We start from the raw sequence: 11512 nt of genomic DNA, 5'->3' as shown, positions 1-11512 counted from the left end.
CTCCTCCCCTCCCCTCCTCTCCCCGCCCGGCGGCACCTCTGCGCAGACGCGGGGGAGCGGAGGCCGGAACCTCAGGTGCCCTTCAGGGCTCGTAATTTCCCCGAGAGGGCAAGGCCAGCGGCGGCCTGGCGACTGGGCTGGCGAGTGGCAGAGGTAAGGGGGGGCTAAACCAGGCTCCTAAATCTTGGCTACGTTTCCATCAGCCGGGGAGAGGGGAGGTCGCTGTCTTCGCTGTCCGTGTTTTTCATCACTCAGGCTGTATCCCAAATTTTTCAAGTGACTCTGCTTTAGTGTGGAGGGCAGCGTTGGTCTGTGGGGCTGTATGGTCTATAATCATTCTTTGGCTCTGTTTTTAGCTTTCATTTGGGGGAGGGGGCGGGAAAAACCATCACAAATTCAATATTTAGTAAGGCAATAACTAAAATTAGAAAAATAAGCTGCACGCAGTCATGGTGCCATTATCACAGGAAGGATGCTGTTCTTCTTCCTGGAAAGAGAAAGATATTAAATTGACATTTAACAGCTGATACAAATTATTTTACTAAAATAATACCAACAAAATTTACTCCAAGAATAAGTAGTTATACCTGTCTTGCTGTGGTTGAGGTTTACCATCCATCGCAATAAGAAGAGTTTGGAGCTAATTCACATTGGTTTTCTACAGGCAAATGGGGTTATCCCATCTTAACATAATTGACGGTAAAATTCTAAAGGAGCAGAAAAGGCACACAGTATTGCAACAGTGCAAAAGAAATATCTGTCCTTTACATTATAGCAGTGATCTGTCATAAAACTAAGTCTGATTAATACGTACATTATATTTCTCCCATTTACATGGGTTGATCTCGAAGAAGGTACTACTTGTGCCTATAAAGCTAACTGGGCTTATGTTTTCTGAGTATTGCTCTCAAAGCTATTGTCAATAAGTACTAAAACATCTCTAATGTAATATTACTGCAAGACACTTTCTACTGGTTCCGAAGTCAAGAGGAAGTTGCTTTTACAAAGAACATGGAGAGATGCTGAATGAGTGGGAGAATAGCTGCAAAAGACTTCAGGGCACATATTTGCTTGATCCAGCCATTAGTGCTGGGATCCCATTCCTTGTTTAAATCTCAGTTGTCTTCCCACTAGCTGTCGGGCACAGCCTGTGATTTCATTCAAAACTTTGCAGGATCGGATTCTTTCTTCCTGCTTCAACGTCATTGACTTAAATGAAACTACACCAATCCTTATTCTGATCTTAGTACACAAAATATTCTCATTTCCGGGCATCCCCCCAGAAAGTGTGATTCAAAATCCAAACTATAATCTCAGGATTTTCTGCAGTTGTGTTCTATCCACTGTGGACTTCTGGCCCCATCCTTAATAAAAAAAAAAAAAAAAAAAGTATGTATTTCCTAGGCTTAGAGGTTAAGTGGAAGTTTCTGCTTACTAACTCCAGAACAGAAAAACATACATCCTATTCCTTTGTCAGAATAAGTGTATTCATATAAACATACTCGCTATTATGACAGTGTAATTGGTAAAAAGTGGCTAAGTAGCCCAGCTGATTAGGGGACCAAGGCGACAGAAAAAAAGTAGCTGATCCTGGTTTGTTGTGTGATAAACACTTCCACTAGCATGGTCAAACAGCCGAGGGAATTTGATGCCATGCTATTACTGAAGTGTAACTACGGGTGGATACCTGTCTTTCTGACAGTTCTCACCTTCATTTGTCTAGTATTGATAATACTTGTATCTGCCTGTTGTTTGTAGAAAGAAAATATTGTGAGAGTGAATTAGGAAACACTTCTAGGATACTTGTAAAATACAAAGGTTGCAACTATTATTTTCTTCAACAAGTGAAAATAGCTACTTACTGATTCATGCAGCTCATGCTGTGACAGCATTTAGGTCCAAATTCTGAAGACAGGCAACCAATTACCAACCAACATCATGAAGTACCTTTAAAGGACACATTCACAGATTGTGATTTTACATATTCCAGATCCAAGTCATTATTAAGTCTTGGTTTAACCTTCTTAAAGCAAAATGTTACTGAATGGGCAGAATCACTCTTAAATGATCCATGTTTCTAGCAAGTATTGTACTGTGTAAAGCCCATGAAAAATCTGCTCCTTTTCCAAGTAACCAACAAATCAAGCTATCAAGCAACACAAGACAGGTACCTTCATATGCTTTGGTTGCTGCTTTGTGCCATTTAAAGAAGCCTAAGGACTTGTAGACATCATTTACCTGGTTAAGCAGGGTTTACAAGCACTTGGTGTCACTGACGTGGTGTAAAAAACCTAAAGCATACTGGTTGATCCAGTCCACTCTCTCCTGCTCCAATGTCATCAGCTGCTTCTCCATGAGATTTCAGTATAATCATCATTAGTAATTTAGGGTACTTTACTAAACTTTGTTAGTATTTAATTCACATTTAGTTTCATGTCTGAGCATAAGTTTACCATTTACTTCTATTGTGTCTTTCAGTACCCTTACTGGGGCAATGCTGGTTTATGTTTGTGCTCATTTTGTAGTGGTTGACAATGATGTAGGTTAGGAAAAAAGAGGACTCTCATTCTAACTAGTAGACAGGGTTCCTTCTGTTACTCAATTTCATTTATTTGCTGCATTTCTGAAGTGGAGAATAAGAGCATGCTGTTTCCCTGCTTACTTGAAGAAGCCAAGGATGCATAGCAATTAAACAATTTTAAAATATATGTAATTTAAAGAACAGTGAGCCCCCTAATTGAGGAATTAACAAACTTGCTTACTTGTCCTCCTCAGTGTTTGAAAATAACACAGACTGCATTAGTGGATCAGCCAGGGATAACAAACTCTGAAAGATTTGACCTAAGATCTTTTAGTTGTTGCTGTTGTGATGGCTTTTACTTTTAAACAGCCCTATATTATCATCCCCATAGTAAAAATTATGTGGATTCTGTGGTATTTCAGAGCTTTTGTTTTCCAATTTGGCCTTGATTTTCTGATTTGATAAGTGAACCGATTCACGCCTCCTGGAGGTCCATCCACTGCCATTTCCCAGTATCTGGTGGCACACTCATCCTCACCAGGGAAGTTCACTGACCTTTGCTGTGACCTTCCCTGAGTAGAGCTCTTTTGTCTCTGTCAGGCTTTTCATGTCACTTTCTAGCTGCCTGTCCCCTTGTGTCACAGACAAACTCACACAGAAGCGCATGAGTCAGAAATTTTATAGCCCATTCATGATCCTTGATTTATGCCAATGCTGTATTCCTGCTGTCCTCCCAACTTCTCCAAAGCGGTGCAAGGCTGGGAGTGCGTGAGGTTAGCAAGCAAGGGCAGAAGGAGAGGTCAGCAATGTCTCATGGGGTCAGATCGCTGCTGCAAAAAGGCTACAGCAGCTGGCAGCTAAGACAGCTGCTGGTTAGGAAGAAAATGGCCACTGAATTTGACATTACTTAATTAAGAGCGTGCCTTAGCTGGTGTTCCCCCTCCTCACTTTGCTTCTGTAGGTTGCAGTAGTGGGGGTTGGGCAATCGCACTTTCCCAGTGAAGCTCTTGGGTATAGTAGCTGTCTTCTGTTCAGGCTCACTGAAGACACAATTAAATGCCTCTTTGTCTAGCGATAGCTGAAACAATGCAAAAATACCACCCAGGAGCTAGACCACATGCAAATGTGCACTATTATGCCTTGGCCAGATGGTACGGGCACTTACTGAGATTCTCCTACCAAATGCAACAGTTATGTAGGTTGTGTGTGCCTGTACGTGCATGTAAAAAAGAGAAACGGCAAAACCATCACAAGTGCACACAAAGACAAACGTCCCAAAGATGGCCACAAAAAAATATATAGCATGATTTTAAAAAATAAGAGTGAAAGAGAGCCTTTGTAAGAAACAGTATCCAGAAGAAAAGACAAACCTGTGGTCAAAGCAAAATAGTCTTACTATGGCCAGAGAGAAAAAAAGACTTTATAAACATCCTCTGCTAATGAATGGAGTTGCATTAAAGAAATGCCTGTCTCCGTTTTTCCTCTTTAAAGAAAAATGATGTGAGATTTCAAAGTCAGGCTCATTCTGGAAATCAAAAGAGGTTGCAATATATTGTAAGCCCCTGCATTGCTCTTATTCCTTCCATTGGTGGAGATACAAAGTAAACTACTGAAAGGCCCACTACAGCCACAGTGCAGACTGCAGCAGGCTTACTCAAAGCTAATTCAAAGCGTGCTTTCTCTGTTGTGGTTTTTTTTGTTGTTGTTGTTGTTTCAAAAAACAACAAAATCAAACTATGATCAGATTTTTAATCACATAGAACACAGTGATTCTAAAAGTGTTACATCACGGATGTGAGTGATCTGCTCCATTTCCACTCAAATCAGTGAGACACAGGTGTGCAGATCAATTAGTGCTTATACTTGCACACCCCTGACTTTGATGCCATACTTTGCAGAACGAAACAAGATGTTCTTAACAACTACTTAGATTCACACTGAAAACTGGTAGAGCCCTAAAGTGTGTGAGAATTACTGAAGAAGAGATATTCAACGTTTCTTTCCTTCAGAGCCTTTTTATCCACTGTAACTTCAAAAGGTGTGATTTTTCTGGATGTATCTGTGATACCTCTTTGCCTTCTATCTTAATTTTCCTTCTATCACTTGCAAGGCAGCCACATCACTTCTGAGGATCTTGTTTATGTCTGTCAGTGACTCGAAGAAAAGATTACAGTAGCTCGTAATCCTCTCACTGCTATTATAAATTGTTGGGTAACTTCTGATGTCATCTTTAGAGGCTTTGTGCCTCTGTAATTCAATAAATCAAAGAAAAACATGTACCAAATTACAACACATGCTTACTTCTTATTTGCGTTGTAATAAGGTAGGCCGTGTTCTGAACTCAGATGTACTATATTCATCTATCTTATTAAACATGTTAGTAAGCATACCTGTCGTATAGATTACTTCATGCTATTATCTCTGTATTGCATAAGAAAAATGAAATAGCCAAATGCTGGATGACGTTCAGTATCATTTGGTGGTTAACACTCATCCACAGCTCTTCTCAGTAAAATGACATTCAAAACTATAAAATATAGGTCTATAAGCTTGGTTCATTGAGAATAAAAATACAAAGTTAAACCCAGAAGAAGCTGAAGATAAAATGATCAGAGAGGAAGAGGATCCTGGATGGATTAGCTTTATTTATGTTAAGAGACTTAAAGGCAGGATTAAAATAGGCAGTCAGTAAGTGTGTATGGTTGCCAGATGAGTAAAATAGAATATCAGATTCATCTGGCAGCACATTAGGCAAATAAATAGGAAGGCTTATTAATTACTGTATTCACATTAAACAGTCTGTAAAGAATTTCTAGGAACCAAAGTTTATAAAATAGATAAAATGAAGAGTATGTCACTGGACAAAAAATAATGCTTCTGCATGTATTGACATACTTGCTGAATGTACAAATTTAATAGATTATGTACTTATTTTGCCATCATGGTTTAACATTATACATCATAGGAAGAAATATTTTCCTTCTTAATTTCTCTTTTACCAGTGGAAATATATGTCCCAATTATTTTATTTTGAAAACTTTTTTTGTGTTTATTGTATAAAACGGTATTATAAAAGGTTAAGAACTTAAATACATTTTTGTCATGTTTTCCTTTAGAGACATCAGGTGGCAGATAAAACATTATTGAACCCTCTGCCTTTGTTAAATAAAAATCAAATCATAACAGTAAGATGAATTCCATGGCAGAAAAAATACAGCAGAAAATGTACTGTTCCAATACATTTTCATTATAACCAATGGGCATTCAGTGATCAACAAACAAATATAGTAGAAGGCAGCTTTACTCCATCTCATAGTAGTAAAGAAACAACAAATACAATATCCTGCACTACCCTATTGGCTCGGAGACTATGGCCAATCTTCAGGATTGTGTACTGATACTGCCAGTAATAGATACCTTTTATTAAAACGTTCACATATCCATCCCCTGTCTGCAGTTCTATAAAAATCTTGAAGTCCTGAAGCGAAGCCCTTCACCTGAGTACCATAAGCCCTTCCTGGTACTTCTTCTGCTGGCACAGCGTATCTGTGGATGTGGATTTACTTGCACCTCTATATCTTCCAGGAAGTCTGACACAGCACAGCCCCTGTAGGAGTTACTGAGCCAGGCAACATTTTATCAGTGTTGGCCAGATTTCAGAGTGACAGGAAGTTCACCTCCTCTTAAAACCATTTTGGTTTTGGAAAAGATGCTCTTTAAATCAAATCCAGTTAACAAACTTCTTAGAACTCAGATAGTATCTGCACGGATATCTCAAGTCTAAAGAGGGAGATTTTAGAGGAATAGAAATAATTACTGACTTGTTCCATAATTAACCAACCCAATATTGGGTCTGATTTACTAATAGTGAAATTCCAAGGAGGATCAAGTAGATCAGCAAGGGCAGAAAATACAGCAGGAACAGGAGACTTTGTTGCTTGTATGTAGATTGTACAATTGTTACACCTAGATGTAACACAGAGACTGACTTTTTAGGCATTTTCAGTGTCTCTTCCATCGAACAGCTTGTTAGAAAGCCAACAAGAAGATATACAGCTTTTGACTTCACCCTGAGTGGCATTCAGGATCTGGTTTGAAATCTCATATTTGAAGAGCCATTCTGTGACAACCGCCTTAACATACATTGATGCAGTATCATTACAGGAACAGCAGCAGCCAAAACATTCAGCAAATCTGTCCTAAGTTTCAAAAGAGCACCTATGTAAAAACAAGAGAGTTTGTTAAAAAGCAACTTCAAAAGTGCAGCTAAATTAAATTCTTAGAGGCAGCAAGGAAGCTATTTTAAGATGCACATTTTAGAAATTTAAGGTCTATACAAACTTGGATTATTAAGGAAAGCTTGAGAATGGGCAAAAGGGAGGGACCACAGGTATACAGCAGCCTAAAAGAGGCTATTAGAAACCAGAAGCTTTCTTTAAAAAAAGATGAAGTAATACTGAAATGAAAGAATTAGAAAAACCCCACATATTCCTGCAGATTAAATGTAAGAAAACAGTTAGATTGGGTCCCTCCTCAAAGGAATCAAAGCTAATAATAAATCTTTCTTCAATCCTTAGGAAAAGGAAGCCTTCCAGAAGTCTGCTGGACTAATTGATAACCATGATATTATCAGGAGTACTCAAAGAAAACAAGGCCGTTGCAGAGAAGTTCATAAACTATTTGAGCTGGTGTTCACCAGTGGATATCCTGGAAATGGAAGGGATTTTGAAGAGAAAATGGATGAAACTGATAAAATGACAGTAAGAAACCACTAGGACCAGATGGAAATTGCTAACAGGTGTGCATAACTACAGTTTGAAAAGTGTACCCATACCTGTTGTCTGCAGGATGGGATGTCAGTTTTTAAAAAGAATTCCATGGAAGACAGGGTGCCTGATGGGCTGGGGCAGGAAGTCTGCTCTCTCTCCCTTGCAAATCAGTAGGAAGTATGATGGGCAATAGAACTAGCGGACACCCGAATAAATATGATCTACTTGGAAGAGTCAACACGTCATTTGTAGAGGAAAATTCTGCCTTACTGTAGTGATTTGAGCCCAGGGGAAAACTGAGCACCATGCAGCCCCTTGCTCACCCTTCCCCCTCAGGAATGGGAAGGAGAAAATAAAACCAAAGGCTCAGGAATCAAGATAAGGATGGGGAGGGATGACTCCCCCATTACAGTCATGGGCAAAAGACAGACTCATTAGGGGAAGAAAAAGAACCTCAATTTATTTTGAACACTGTCAACAACAACACTTAACAGACAGAGTAGGACAGTGAAAAGCATTACCACATCTTAAAAACACCTTCCTCCACCCCTCCCTTCTTCCCTGGCTCAGCTTCCTTCCCTTCTTCCCTGGCTCAGCTTGCTCACGATTTCTCTACCTCTCCCCTCCAGCGGTGCATGGGGCAGGGGACAGCAGGGGGGCAGTCAGTCCCAACAGACCTTCCTCCTCAAGGGGAGGACGCCTCGCACTCTTCCTCTGCTCCAGCATGGGGTCCCTCTCACGGGAGACAGTCCTCCACAAACTTTCTCAGATGTGAGTCCTTCCCACGGGCTGCAGCTCTTCCCAAGCTGCTCTGGCATTGGTCAGTCCCGCATGTTACAATCTTCCCAGTGCAGAACTACAACAGCGGGGGCTTCTTCCCACAGAGTCCCAGCCTCCTTTGGGCACAGCCACCTGCTCCAGCATGAGGTTCTCCACAGGCTGCAGGTGGGCATCTGCTCCACAGGTGACCTCCATGGGCAGCAGCGGGGGGCAGCCCTGCCCTCTCACCACGGGCTGCAGGGGGGTCTCTGCTCTTGTGCACCTCCCCCCCTTCCTCCTTTCTTCCACTGACCTCAGTGTTTGCAGAGGTGTCCTCCTCATAACTCCAACTCCTCCTCCCAGGTTCCCCTTCTTAAATACATTATCACAGAAGCACAGCCACCATTGCTATTTGGCTGGGCCTTGGGACAGAGGTGGGTCTGACTTGGAGCTGGGGGACCTTTGAGAAGCTTCTCACCACTGTAGCCCCCTCTCCCGCTACCAAAACCCCCTGCCACACACACAAACCCAGCACACTTACGAATGTACTCAATTCCCTGAAAAGTCAACCTACATGTGGAGAAAAATGGCTTTATATAGTCTTAGTTGCATTTTCAAGGGCTAACTCATCTGCTTGAGGCAGATAAGGGAATGCATACCTATCTGAAGTATCTGGAATATTTATCTCCAATCACACGTTTCTCCCCTAAACAGCTGTTTCTCTCACCTCTTCCCAACACCTTCCTTAGATACCTGGTTCCCTTAAAACTTAGTGCTGAATAAGGTGCATCTCAGTCCCTCTGTCACCTCCCTTAACTTCCTCTGTTCTCAGGAATGTAATTTCTTACTTCCTTTCTGTCATGAGATGAGCAATACTGTCCTGACTCTGGAAAGTGATTTCAAGGGAGAGAGCTTTAAAAGGTAGATTTCTGGGGGGAATTGAGAGAATTTTAACCACTATAATTACAAACCCTCTGTTCCTCATGCTGTGCCTCCAGTTCTAGGTCACCCTGAAGAGTGAATACTGTGTGAATGTGCAGGAATGAACCTGGTCTCAAAGCCTGAAAACACCCTGCTTGCTAACGAACTCTTTAGCAGGTAAAGCAGAATGGATGCATGTGCAGATCCTTTACCAGGCTTTCTGTGACAGGAACATTTCAGAAGGAAAATTAAATACCTCTCTCTGGATGCTCACAGGAATTCTGCACTGCTACAGCCTTTTCTCATGGAACCAACTTAGAGCTCAAACGTACTGTTAACTGTCTTGTACTGCTGTATTTCTACTGTTCATCTGATCAGGTGTCATTTTTGCTCATGAACAGCAGTCTAAAATATCACCTCTGCTATACTGCTTAAAGATCTTATTTGTTAAAATAGCCCAATTTAATTTTTAGACCCTTTTTGTAAATTAGGAGTGCTGTGGCAATTCAGATATCCTTTATAGCCTTCCAGTCTCCTGTGGAACCATCAAAAACCCCGGCTGTGGTAGGCCTCATTTTGTGCTTGATTTCTGGAGGGCTGCACCCTGCTATTTGCACACAGCAAAGCGATAGTTTTCTTTTATAGAGGCTGGAATAAATTTCTCAGAATTTCTAATTCATTTAGTCAAGGGCCAAGGGCTGGGGAAAATGTCACTGCTGCAACCCCTGTAGCTATTATGGTCAGAAATACAGTTCTAACTGGTGGTGGAAAGAAACTGAGACAGTAAAACAGTGGAGCAAAACATTAGCAGTGCCGAGTGTTAAGGCCTCTTGGTTTTAAATTAACAGCCCATCAATCTTTGTCGTCTCCTCTCTTTGAGAGGGCTGCACCTTTCAGGATTCTGTATTTTGAGATACTATCTTCTAAGCAAATAGGAACAGACATGATTGCTCTCCCGGAAACATAGCTTTTTAGTGAACTAGCTTTAGAGTTGTTACCAACACACAAATGCTGAATGTAAGCCTGCCTCTACTTTGAGACACATCCTGACCAAGGGAAGAAGACACATCTGCATGGCAGTTCACGTGCAGGCATGACAGCAGATAAAACCCAAAATGTTCTGTGGCCCAGCAAGTGGTAGACATTTGGCTAGAGGACATTTTGCCCGGGTGAGCCTCGCAGTGCCTTAAACTGCCAGATGGCCTTAGGAGTAGTGTCCCATGTGCTCAGGAGGGTGGGAACTGACAGCACCTGGACCTGTCCCTGAGAGATGCAGTGCCCATGCTGCCCTTGTACAGGCATGTCCTTAGAGCTAAGTTCTTGACACTCTGAGTTATTGGGGAGAATCTGTTTTGTGCCAGAGAGACGTGTCTAACAGTTGTGAATTTCTGTGCCTGTTTGCCAACAACCGAAGCACTCAGATGGTAGCGCTGTATGCCTGTGCCTGCCCAGCCCGCGCTCCCTGGCTGCGCTGCATTTCCGTGCTGGGAAGAGATCTGGCTGACTATTAACTTCTTCTGCTCCCTGTGGTACAAGAAGGAAATGGGGGCCCATGAGCCAGGAGGGATCTGCAGCACACTCTCACCAAGTTCCTGATATAGACAATTGGACCAGCTGTCCAGGGCTTGGCAATTTGCTCACAACATTGAAAGCTTCAGCACCCTTCATCATCAAACCTGTCTAATCCTTCCTTGGCCAGAGAGCACCTCTCCCTTCCCTTCTCCCACACGCCTCAAACGAGCTCTACTGACAGCCCTGAGGAGTTGGACATGGGGGCTGAGGGTAGCAGGGTTGCCATGTTTGCATCCTTTCACAAGAAAAAGGTCTTAGATGGGCTGGGGTCTACGTCTGCTGACAGATGCCTTCCTGCAGAGTTGGGAGAGTGAGGGGAAGAGATGGGAAGTGCCTTTCACTTCTCTCCTGTCCTACAAAGTGCTATGTCCCCGTGCAGGAAAGACAGCCCACTTCTGGGCTTCGATCACTGCTGTCCCGTACCTGCCTGACACGGAGCCTGACCGCAGCCGGGCACCGGCAGCCTCACACTTTGGACGCGCTGGTGTTCCCGACGCCAAACCGCAGCTGCCTGCTGGCCGTCAGGTTTGAGAAGCAGCCGGTTTTTCTCAGTTTGCTGCCTTTCTTTGCCCGGTGAGGCTCGGTCACCGGCCGTGTCGCAGTCCAGTCAATGTGGAAACAGCAAAAGGTCAAGTTGAATGAAACAAATAAAGCACACGGTCTCAAACACCGGACCCGCCTGCAGCGAGTGTCAGCCGCCATGCGTTTAACTCGGTGCTCGGACGCCGGTAGCTTTTCCCTGGGGAGCAACAGGCAGCCGAAACCACCGTCTCTCGAGCCACCCCCTCCTGCGCGGGCAAACCGAACGGGCCCCGGGCCCCGTGTTCGGGGGAATAACGGGCCGTACACCGGTGCGCAGGGCGCCGGGTACCCGCCGTGTGCCGACAGATGTCCCCGGGGGGGGTGGGGGTGGTGCCGCCCCGCTGCCGCCCGCGCTCCCCGCAGCCCCGCCAGGGGGCACCCCCGCCTC

General features: G+C 43.3%; 1 long non-coding RNA gene across 1 annotated transcript; it reads left to right on the top strand.

Annotated features, from left to right (window-relative positions):
* Positions 1–40: 40 nt before the first annotated feature.
* On the top strand, positions 41–9425 carry LOC141942801 (uncharacterized). Its single transcript, XR_012628746.1, has 3 exons — positions 41–153; positions 7099–7319; positions 9048–9425. It is a non-coding gene; the product is annotated as an uncharacterized LOC141942801 (long non-coding RNA).
* The last annotated feature ends 2087 nt before the right edge of the window (positions 9426–11512 follow it).

This window comes from Strix uralensis, chromosome 4, assembly GCF_047716275.1.
Source record: "Strix uralensis isolate ZFMK-TIS-50842 chromosome 4, bStrUra1, whole genome shotgun sequence".
NCBI lineage: Eukaryota > Metazoa > Chordata > Aves > Strigiformes > Strigidae > Strix > Strix uralensis.
Note: the sequence above shows the minus strand (reverse complement) of the source record. Positions and strands in the feature narration are given on the sequence as shown.